Source organism: Ambystoma mexicanum, chromosome 4p, assembly GCF_040938575.1.
Source record: "Ambystoma mexicanum isolate Mex_15411 chromosome 4p, UKY_AmexF1_1, whole genome shotgun sequence".
In the NCBI taxonomy this organism is placed as follows: domain Eukaryota; kingdom Metazoa; phylum Chordata; class Amphibia; order Caudata; family Ambystomatidae; genus Ambystoma; species Ambystoma mexicanum.
In genome coordinates this window covers 939949344-939962073 of record NC_090927.1, presented here as the reverse complement: position 1 = coordinate 939962073, position 12730 = coordinate 939949344, and positions in this window count along the sequence as shown.

Below are 12730 nucleotides of genomic sequence, written 5' to 3'. Positions count from 1 at the left end.
TATAGCCCAGTGTTGCAAACAGATTGTGGGTACCTTGGAAGTGGCACAATACTTTGTGAATGGAAGTGGGTATGCCCATAGTATGTGATTGAAAGTACACAGGGATGCAGCAGAGGTTGCTTTGTTTGTGGTAAGGGCTGCAATGTTGTATGCATGGCCAAAGGTGTGCTGGGGGCATCTGAAGACCTTTGTGGATGCTGCAATCGTGCATTATTTAGCAGACGTTTCTGGTGGATGGGCTTTGCAATGAAACGGAACGTGTACAGAGAGTTTTCAACTGTGAATATGGAGTGCTGTATAGAAATGACAGTGTGCAATGCAGAGCCTTTGTATGTCATTGCTGCATGCTTGTTTGAAAATTTGACAGCACCCAATCGGGGAGGGCTGCAAAAAGTGACTGTGCATAGGGAAGAAGTATTGTCTCAGCTTTACTGGGCCATGGCCCTCACTGTATATGGGAAAGCGCACATGCACAGCCTGCCATTATGAGCAGGGTGGAAAGGGAATTGGAATTGTGGGAAATAGGCAAGTAGGGCTTTAGCGCGTGGTTCACAGGAAGGAGCAGTACCATTTTCTCCCAATACTGTGTCGTGAGGGTAGTCAAGATGGAGAGATGCAAAGTGCTTATCGTCGGTGATACCTTTGTGCACCATATGCACGGTGTGGGATGTTCTGACCCACTAGTCTATGCCATGCAACATCACTGTGCGCTGCTTTCATCAAAAACAACAGAATGGGCGCCGGAAAGCCGTATGCATGCTAAAAATCTGTGAGAAGTGCGTAGGGAAACCTGAAAAATAGGCCGCCAATCCATTTTGCCTATGTCAGTGGTAAAACAGGAGACCACACTGCCAAAACCTGGCATGGGGCTGCCCACAGAGAAAAATAAAACTGCTTGAAAAGGCAGTGCTACATTCCAAGGAAAACCCAGAAGTGTCTAAAATCTGTTTTTGCTTGGCTATTAAATTTGCAAAATAATGATTCTCAAACAGCAGAGAAGATCCAACATCCTTGTGGGGTGTTCACTATCACCTTATTTAAGGAACCCCCATAAGCACAATGTCAGGAGAAACACCTTTCATCATACAAAAATTCACATTCAAAAGGTGCTTGCATGGGAAAAATATATCAGAAATGGACGCAGTACCGCCGCTCGCCTGTGTCAGAAGCTCTCATTACTTATACTGTCAGTTTACTTGTGTCTTAAATCAAATTGTAAAAAAGAAGAGCCTTGCCATCAAAAGCCATATGGGTTGCTACAATTCAATTTCTAAGTATTAAAAAGACTGGAATGAAGGGATGTGTGTGGATATTTGTCGAAAATGCAAATTGTATTTTAGAAAAGCCCAGTTTTAAACAGTGCTTTCAAGTGAATTAATGGCAGCTACACTGGACTTCAAAGACATTCCACAGCTTCTCCCCAAACAAAGGAATTTTCCTCCTGCTCTCAGCTCAGGAATTCTCAGTTGGATGTTAATGGAAGGGGATGAGATTTGCTCTGCTGCTCTGGGAAAGAGACAATAGGCTTCTTGAACTGAAAGGAAATGCAAATTCGGGTGTCGGCAGAAACCAACTGCTGGCAGGAAGAAGCCTGGGACTGCTCTGGCCCAGCCAAACCTTGGGGGCGGGGACAGACAGTTTTGTTTATTCTGAAAGCACAGAAAAGTATATTTTGAAAAAGACTCACAGAAAACTGAACAAAATTGCTAAAAATCTGTAAATATAGTGTTGTTAAAATGAAATTTCTGGTCACAGAGACCGGACCACTAAAATATTGATATTGTAGCAATTGTGATCATGCTAGGAATTTGAAAGTTTACAGGATTATGCCCAGATGTCATGCACATGTATGTGGAAGAATGTGTAGAGATCTGACACTGGGTAACCAAAAAAAACCGCGAAAAACTGTCAGTTTTCAACCGAAACTCTCAAGAAGATGGGACTCGGACGGATAAGTGCTCTGTTCAATCTTTGATGTGAATATGTATTATTAGCAAGTTGGTTATATTGTAGATATGCTTTATATGAAAAATAGATTTTCTGTGTAGAAACAAAGGGGAGGTTTTTCCCTGGACCATAAACACAGCGTCATCATGACACATCATGACACTCTGGTTGATTCTCAGATCAGAGGAGAGGACATTTTCTGACCAATCGGATTCCTAGAGGTTGGGCTTAGTATAATCAGCCTACCCACCCCTTTGGAAATAGATAAATAGGGACTGTTTTGGACCTAAAGACACACACATTCACCCATCAACTGATTGAAGCGCTCTGCAGGAGAACCCAGATCAAGACTCCAGACTCTGAAAGCAGAAGGCCTAATTCTAAAGCTGAACCCTTCTCAGCTTGGCCTTTAAAATCTTGCAACCTGATTGTAACCTCAGACTTCCAAGGGGCACATCAAAATTGAACAGCCTGGCTGTGCTGTTTTCTGCTTCTTGCCAAGAACTCTTGTCAGAACCCAGAGATCTAAACCAGTAGAGCAGAGCTGAAACCAGATAGCTGTAAACTCCAGAACCAACCCTTCAAATCAAGTCCAGAGTGCTGTGCAGAGACCAGAGTGCCGTGCTGAGTGCAGAACCGGGTACCTGAATCCTGTCCGGTAAAACCTTTGACCAGATCCTGACGGGCCTATTCCAAAACCATAGTTGTGAGTATCTAGCAGGGAATTGTCCATAGCCAATCTCTTAGCCTTAAGTAATCCTATCCAAACCATTTTAGCATATCCATACTACATTGTAGAATCTCTTTTGTCTTTTCTGAATATTTCCCTTATCCATATAGTCCTTTGATAATTGTAGTGATAATATCATCTTTGCACTAATATTTTTGCTGAAGAAGGACAAGTGTCTTGGTGGGCAAAAGTCAGAGTGGAGGCGCCGCTGTTCTGGTGGCCGCATTCCTTGTAGTTTTTCTGTAATCGTGTTTCTCGTGAGCTGAAAAGTTTGCCGTGAATCTGCAATTGGCTCAATTTCAACACATGTAAAATAGCTATTTCTTGCATTCAAACTCTGAATTCAGTTTCCTTTCTGCCAGTCATTCAATCCTCATTGCTAGTGTTTACCTGAAGCTATCCAAAATGGCTCACACTAGTTTTAAATCCATTTCGAGAATCAAATACATTTTTGGCATTTTTCCCCTTCATTTAAAATCACATTCAAAAGCAATTGACCTGTTTTGAAGTCATTCCTGTTTCTCTCTAAGCTTGCTGGGGGAATTGGGATTGAAACTGCATTTGTTGAGACTGTATATTCCTGAAGCCTGTTTTTTCTCCTTTCAACTCTATATTGGATATTAGAGGGGATTGAGTAGTATCATGGGGAAAGAGTGATTACATTGCATTTGATTGAACACACCAAGGTATTATTTCTGTGCTGCATTAATTTCCTATCATCGCATTTAATTGAACCCACAAAATGTTTTATTCCATGCTACATTATTCTTCTCATCCATACTCCTATTGATTAAAGAGATTGTTGATTGTAATATCACCCAACGTTGATCATTGTATAAATATTAATAGTGTGATATCTAGATATTGTTCCGATTCATAAAAGTGTGATATATATCTTGTTGAAATCCATCAAATAAATCTTTTAACTTTGCAAAACAACCCACTTCTTGGTTCAGTGAGACCGCGGGGATTCAAAGAGAGGGGCGTGATATAAGGGTACATCATTCAGAAATAAAAGAACTTTAGACATAAACATATATAATTAAGGGTTCCAGCTGGGCATCACACGCTAGGCATTCACTTAGGTGTAGTGCTGGGTTGAAACCACTTACAACAGGTGTTGTGTGCAAAGAGTTGTTGCTGGTAATTTCGAGTTGGAAAGAGTAGACGCTCTCTGTACCTGTCAGGGTGATTGCACTTTCAGCAGGATGGGTCGCCTTTGCAGATATGTTGCGTCCGTCACGAACGTTGACCATGTCGTGCTGCACTATGGAAGTCTACATTTGGGTTACATGTCTTGTGGATGATTAATCCGTCACCTGAAGAGTGATGCATAGTTTTCCTACTGCAAAGGTCGTTTACTCATGCATAACACCAAGAGGAGTTTGGGTCAAAGATGGTGTAATTTGTCCGCAGCCAGAGGTCGGGAGGTGTGCTACAAACAGAATTGTGCATGAGTTTTTGCAGACTGCTGGCATGTTCTCCACCCACTATAAGATCATTAGGTCGCCAAATATGCAGTGGTTCCATAGAAATGGCATTTATTTGAGCACCATTGACAATGCTGTTTCCTTTTACACTGTGCAAGAAGCATTGACCAGAATGTGGTAAAAATATGACAAGAGGCAAACAGAAACGCATATAAAGAGAAAATAAATTGCTGGAACGCACGTCTCAAAAACAACAACAAACAAATCTCTTTCGTACATCTACGATGGAAGACTGAATCCCCTACCAGTTTGATATTGTTTACCCCCCCAAACCCCACACTGTCACAAAAAAGTAATGCATTACACAGTACTTTCAGGATTACATGTGCCACATCCAGGGTGGCTATGTGGATGTACATGGATCGAGAAATTGTGCATTCTTTCATTGAACTTTGTAGTGGGCGTGCTTTGCAATGGCATGTCATTTGTATGGTAAATGTGTAACAGTACATTTCAAGTGTTGTACAGAGTGACAGTGTCGGATGACAGTGGTTTCGATGCAACTGGTGGATGCCTGTGTGCCTATTTACACGTAACCGAATGAAGTAGAGCTGCAGAGAACATATTGCAAAGGGAAGAAGAACTGCTCCAGCTCTACAAGGGTGCAGCCCTTGCACTACTTTGGGAGGCACACATGCCAAAACCTGCCCTTTACACCACCTTGCCCAATTGCCATGGAGTGTGGGGATTAGCCAATCAGGTAGTGTGGGTGTGGTTAACAGGAAGGGGAGGTGTAACTATTGGACATTATATTCTGCGTACTGAGGGTGGCTGTCATGGCAAAACGCATTGTGTTGACTGTAGGTGATCCCTTTGTCATAGATGTGCACAACTATGCGCTGCAAAGCACTTTGATGGCAATATTCCTTTGGAAGGAGTGGACACATCATGGAACGTTGTATATGAGTGCAATGTCACCATATGCATGCACTTTGCAAAGACCTTGCCACTTTTCCAGTAGTATATGTCATTGTCATTCTTTACGGCGGCATGCATATGGGTTACCTGTCTTGCAGAGATTTGTTCCATAGACTGAGGAGATTGCTGAATGTCGTGAGGACGCTTTTTCCCACGGTCAAGGTGCTTTTCTCATCCATAATATAATGAAGAGTATGGCCTACTGATCATGGTTGTTGTTCCGAGCCAGACGGAGGAAGGTGTCTCATCAACAGAAGCATGTATACTTTTTTGTCCGCTCGTGGAATGTTTTTCCGCAACAATGACTGCATTAGTTGTGGAAATGCAGAGTGTTTCCAAGAAAATGGCATTTTGTTGTCACCCATTGGCAATGCAGTTTTGTTGGCTTGTCTACATGCTGTGGTGAAGAATTTACTGTACTAATGTGAGCAGAAGAACTCACAAAAGCAAATGAATACCGAAAAAAGTGCTTCCATTAAAGCATCTAAACAAAAAAAAAAACAACCGGCTCTTTGAAGAGTCGGTTCTTACCACAAACTACCCCTACCCAGGTTGCAAGTTATTACCCCAAGTCTGCATGCAGTGAGAAAGCTACATCTGGGGATTTTTTGGAGCGACGGCCACAGAAATTGAACTATAGGGATTGTCAAATAACATGATTAGGGTGTGTGCCAATAGGAAGATGGACTCCTGCTTCACTCAGGTACTTCCCTCGACGTAGTTGGGGAGCCGCACATGTCACATTCAGCGCTTCTCACCATGCTGGCCTATGGAAATGAGATTGCAGAGATTGTCCTATCAGGTGGAGCTCAGGGTGTGCATCACAGGAAAGTGCACCAATATGAAGAAGGACTTCTCCTGCTGTACTGGGGCGCGGCCTGCGCGGTCCTTTGAAAACGGCACATGCCACATTCTGCGCTTCTTAGTATGCTGGCCAATGGAAATGGGACTATGGCTTTTGGCCAACGAGGTGCTCAGGGTGTACGTGCAGGAAATAGCTCCAATAGTGAGAAGGAATCCTACTGTCTCACTGGGGCGCAGCCTCAGGCTCATTGGGGAAAGGCACGTGCCACATTTTGCGCTTCTCACCATGGTGGCCAATGCAAATGATACTATGGATTTTGGCCAATCAGGTGCTCTGGGTGTGCATCACAGAAAAGGGCGGCATTCAGTTTCCCCATTACTTTGTGTACTGGAGCTGGCAAACATGGCAAGACGGAGAGTTTTCGTCATGGGTGATGTCTTTGTGGAAGATTTGTGCATGTATGCCCTCCAAGAAGACGTCTGGCAATTTCGGTTTGGAGGGAGTAGACGCTTTGTGGTGTAATGTCGAATTGTGCTGTTTCGGCATACTGCTTCTAGAATGTTGACGTGTGGCCTCTTCGGCAACTGACATTTTGTGATTGTGCACTTTGGAGCCTTCTTTTTGGATTACATGCTTTGTTCCTGTGTGTTTAGTCAACTGAAGATTATGATAAAAGCAGTCCAGCGCATGTTTCCTACTGCCAAGGTGCTTTAGTGTGAAAGTATTTCAAGGATTCATGTCACCAGCCAGAGGTCGGAAGGGGTCTCATCAACAGAAGCATGTGTGACTTTGTGATTGTTTGTGCGATGTTCTCTTGTCAGAATGAGAACATTGGTTTGCGATACATACACCTTTCAAGGCAAATGGCATGTCTTTATCACACAGCGGCAATGAAATGTTTCACAATCTACACACTCCAGTGTAGACCCTATTTTAAGAATGTCACATTGAAAACACACATTTAAGTATGAAGACCGCAAAAAGTGTTTCCACAGAAGCTCCTTTAAAAAAAAACAAACAACGGTTCTTTTAAGAGCCACCACACCTAACGACGTCTGCTCCCCCGGCTGAAAGTTACTCCCCCACTCCCGCTCTCACCCAGCAGAAAAAGTCAGCAAATATTGTGATAGTTGCAGGGTAGCATGTGTTACATACACCCCTTTTGCAGGTGACGGCCATAAAAATGGGTATGCAGAGGCTACGGGATTGGGCAATAAAGTTTGTGGGCGTGGTGTGTACGGACAGACTTTGGTACATGGTGTATTTGTCGACAGAAATGCAGAGGGTGTAGTTATGGCTGTGTGTTTCACCAGGCACAGCGTACAGGTTTTAGGGGATTCTGACATATACTGAGTGAAAGTGAATGGAAAACACTGTGCAGTGGCTACTTGTTTTGCAATCTATGATGTGCATGTGTAGTGCTATGGAGTAGCTACAAGGAAGTGCCAAATTTTGGTTTCTCTGTGTGACACTTTGGTGACACGCAATCATGCCAACATTATTGGTGTTCATTGTGCAGGGAAAATGGCGCAGCATGTCACACAACCTTAAGTGCTGTTTGCGATGAAGGAGGCACTTGCCCAGTTTATGCGTTTGTTTCAGATCTCTTGCAGACTTTTGTAGCCATTATGCAGCCACCGATGTGGCAGCGTCATTTCCTATTTGGTCCGTGAATGCAGACAGCGTGGTAAATTGCAAAGAAGAGTATTTGTGGCTTTGTTCGACATGTGCCAATGGTATTGTTCACCCATGGGACTATGATGTTTCACATTACAAATACTTTTCCCCAGCTGTTACGTTTTTCTTACAATGCCAGCCATCCAGATCTTTGCTCACCCCATCAAAATAGGCTTGGTGCCCTTCTTGAAAGTAGTGACTTTTTTTGTACTTAGTGTTGCCCTGTGGCTCTCTTGAAAATGATATGGAACACGTACAAAAACCTCTTTGTACACCGACCCCCTTTGCAACCGATTGAACTACAGTGTTTACCACACTGCCACGCCTCCCGCCCTGCATTGTGAAAACAGAAAAATAATATGAGGCCGGGAAGCCCAAAAGGAAACACACCAACACAGGTTACAAAGAAACATACAAGTACTTTATTTCAAGCTACAACAGTTACCAAGTCAACTGACAAACGGATAGCTATTAGGCTCTCAGTATAACATAACGAACTTCAACAAGGGTTCGATGTGTTCAGTGAGAGACCGCACATTGGAATACCCGGGCCATTTATACAATTTGTCCAGCCCTTGGCCAACCCTCTTGCAGGTTAACCATTCTGTGAAATACAATACTGGTCTAGGGTTCCTTGCCAGGTCAACCTTTAATATATGCATTTTGATTAGTTTCGCTGATATAAGTAGTACATTTACATATAGGTCAACAGTAGGACAAGGTATCAGTTCAGGACCCCGACAAGTAGCCTGCAGGCATATTAATCATTCAGCTGTACGGAGGTCACAACGGCCAGAATCTATTCGAAATGTCATTTGGCCTCCATTTTGATGTTCAGGGTGACTTCTACATAACAAGAGAACCTAAAATGGCGGCTTGATTCAAGATGGCGGCTTACATTGATTTCTCTGAGGTCAAGTCCTTGCCGTGGAGTTTGTTTGCGCATGATGTTTAGACAACTTGGCGTAGGCCAATATACATATAACTATTACAATAGGAGGCATAATATTATTTCTATTCTGACAAACCCTCCTTTTGGCCTATGCCAAGTGCTAGGACTATTTCTGATGTCTTTGCAAATAACTCCATGCATTGTCGTCCATACATTCGGAATCGTTATCTGTAATATCTATAGCCATTAGGTCGTTCACCAGAACCTCTTGCAACACAAACTCTTTAGATGCTGTATCTGGGGCATACACTTTCCGTCCTATCGTTCTCACCGCCTGAGCGCAACATCCCCCTAGCATTGCACATATACTAGGTAGACATTGGATACAGCAACAAAGGAATAGCAGAATTCCCAAAATAACCAGTATGACAGAAAGCACCTTCCAACCCCAGGATCGTAAGGAGTCCCAGAACCAAGTACTAACACTCCAATCCCCCACAGGAACATGCACTTCTGAACTAAGGACGTGTAAGTTCTGTATTGCCTTGAAAATTGTGGGGGAGGAATCTGGTGCGAAAACACAATAAGCGGACCCCACTAATTTACATACTCCACCACGCTCTGCCAGAATGACATCTAATGCCATCCGGTTTTGGAGCGCTACCAATCTTATTGCTTTCTGTTCCAGTGTCATATTATAGAGTATATCCGTGGTCCGGTTGATGGTTCTCTCCAGTACTCTTGCTAGCCCCTTAATATTTTCGGAATTTGCTATTTGTCCCCAAAATGGCACAACTGATTTTGCTATATCTCCCAAGATTTGCCCAGGGGTATCTCCATCCTCATCCCGCCGTGGACGAGCCTTAGAAACTTCCAATGTACTAGCTATAAATACCCCAGGTAACAGGACCCCTAAATAACAGGTTCCCTGCCAATCCTTGGGCAACCAGGGGAATGCTCTACTACCGCAAACAAAATAGACAGGCCCCCCTACATACAAAGGCCTGTTCTCCCCGGTCAAATTTACAACGTTCGTACAAGCTTCAAAATCTCCCATTGACCGGGTGCCATTCCTTTGTACACAGAAGGGAACTGAATCTGGGCTATGGTTAATAGAGTAGGAAGGAAGCACGGCATCCTTATTGCCTATCGGAGCCATTTTAAGGGAAATTAGAGTTTGGAAAGGAAGAGACAGTTTATCAGATGCCCAAATAGAAGCAACATTAGGATTACTTCTATTTGCAAAAAGTGAGCATCCCAGGGGAGTCAATACACGTTTCTCAAAATCATTTAAATTAGTGCTCTAAGAGAGGCATAGCAAGCAGTCATTAAAGGTAAAGGGTGAATATACCATCCTAGCTCCTTGTTCCCATGTTGCAGTAAATGGGTGCAGATCCAGCAGTTGCTCTTATTAAAAATGGCATGCGTCGAATTCATTATTATCATTAAAGTGTTATTGTGATACTTCCGTCTATGCTGAGAGTCCCTAGGTGACAGAGTATGAAGGTGTACAGAGGGAGTTAGAGCAGTAGGTACAATTTCAATTGGTAAAAGAGGCTCTAGAGGATACATTTCTTCAAAGTACCAGAGTCCCACGTCAGTGACTATACAAATCCCAATTATTATCATCACAACACAGAAATACATTTTCGGGGCCAAGGCACATTGTTCATTGTCCGAGTTGGTCGCCCCCTTATTTACAAGTCCAATACGAGCAGTGGCAGTGGAGGTGGCAGACATCGTAGTTTCTCAATCGACGACCGAATGTTCGTTGCTGGCGACACTACGGTCGCACGACTTCTTAGTCCTTCCCCAACCCTTAGCCAGCAGAATCCCCTTTTTTTTCAAAATGTTCCTTTGCAAGAACAAAAATTCTCAATGACTTTTTTGCTTTTCCAGATGCACAGGCAAAACATGTGCCGTAGTTCTATTTTCTTCGACGAAGGTCGTACCTGGTGGTGCCCGGTACTGCTTGATCCAGAAATAAGGTAACGTCACTTCCTGAGGGAAGCAACGTATCAGAGGCGACGGAAGTCGCAGAACTTGAAGCAACGTTTTCCGGAAGTGACTTTTCCGAAGAGTGTGGGGACAAAATGGACGGTTCCCAAAGCTCCACGGGCTCAGAGGGATTCTCCGACATACTCACAGTGTTATTTGCTACTCCAGGATCAGAGATTGTAGCATCAGCAAGGGGTTCTGCTTCTTCTGTAACGTGTGGCGTCGGGTGAGGAAGTTTTTTGACATGCGTCGCGTGGATCCAATGCTTCTTTCCAGCCACCCGCACTGCTGTCTGGGTGACCAACAGCACCTGGTAGGGTCCCCGCCAGCGAGGCGCGAAGCAGGAAGACCTTTCGTAGGCCTTCACCAGGACCCAACTTCAAGGCTGAATATTGTGTCCTGGGCCCGTAAACCGTACAGGTAAAGCTGATCGAACCTGATGATAAATGAAATACAGATTTTTAGTCAACTGGTTACAGTAGTCTGCAAGCAATACATTTTCAACATCTCTCAGCGCTTTAGGCTTTGGAAGACCCCAAATATTAGCAGGCCTCCCCATCACCACCTCGAATGGAGCGAGACCAGTCTTAGTTTGAGGTGTGGTATGCATGGCTAACAACACAATAGGTAAGGCGTCCGGCCATTTCAGTTTGGTGCCGGCGCATCTTTTAGCAAGCTTATTCTTTAGGATACCGTTATGTCTCTCTACCAACCCAGCGCTTTGAGGATGTCTAGCCGAATGAAATCGTTTTTCGATGTGTAATGCTGTGCATATCTGCAAGATTACTGCTGCAACAAAATGTGGACCGTTGTCCGACCAAATGACTCTTGGCAACCCAAATCGTGGAAAGAACTCCTTTACCATAGTCTTTGCAGTGGTCATGGCAGTAGCATCCTTAACGGGGAAAGCCTCAACCCATTTACTAAAGGCACAAATGATCACAAGGACGTATTTTAGATTGTTACACCGTTCCAGCTCAATAAAATCAAAGTGGATGACCTCGAAGGGGACAGAAGGAGGCCCAAAACTACCCCTTGGAGTTGCTGTCCCCTTCCCCACATTGTGCTGCAAGCAAATCATGCAATTTTGTACATAGTGCTGAGCGATTCTCAAAATTTTATCATTTACCCAGACTTTTTCTAACATTTTCGTGATCTGCTGAGCACACACATGCGTAGGGCCGTGTGCCATCGTAACCATCGCCAGCACATATGAATTAGGGAGCAACCATTTCCCTTCAGATGTGTCCACCCAACACCCATCTTCATCTAGTTTCCCCATCCCTTCGGCCCACTTTTTAGACTCTTCTATTGTGGCATCAGCTTGGATATCTCCTACAGACCCAATACCCTCATCCATTACATAGGCATCTCTTGTTTCTCTTAGAGCATACATGTCTCTGCTAAGGTCTGTGGCCATTTGCCTGGCTATCTGGTCAGCAAAAGCGTTCCCTTTCCCCACATCATCTATGACCTTACGATGCGCTGCACATTTCATAATCGCTAACTGACTAGGGAGCGTGATTGCCGAGAGCAATTGCACTATCAGGGGGCCATGCCGAATCTTGGTCCCATGTGATGTTAGGAACCCTCTTTCTGACCAGAGCCTCCCAAAGTTGTGAGCCACCCAAAGGCAAACTGGCTATCAGTATATATATTTACTGTACGCCCTTCGGAGAGTTCACAAGCTCGGGTCAACGCTATAATCTCTGCAGCCTGCGTGGAGTTATGCGGAATTCTCTTAGTTTCAACAACCGTACTCAATGTAGTGACTGCATAAGCAGCTGTAGATGTACCATCTAGAAGTTTGAAGCAGGAGCCATCACAAAACAGCTCCCCTTCCGCATTATCCAAAGGAGTATCTATAAGGTCTATCCTGCCCTTTGTTTCCTGTTCAGTAGTATACAGGCAGTCATGTGATTCTTCGTCACCGCAAACAGTATTTTGCGGGAAAAGTAGGAGTTCAGCCGGATTAAGACCACAACACCTCTTAATTTGAAGCTATGAATTTGAAACAAAGTCAATTCATACCTCGTCAGCCGTGCAGAGGTGAGGTGCTGTGTTTGGGTTTTATTCAATAGGACATCTACAGAGTGAGGTACCATTAGGGTTAAATCATGGCCTAGGACCATTCCTTCACTCTGTTTTACAGACGCGGCCGCAGCAGCAACGGCTCTCAAACATCTTGGCAAAGCGCAAGCGACAGGATCAAGGGCGGAAGAGTAATAGCCGCATGGTCTATTCTTCCCTCCGTGTTCCTGTGTTAATACAGC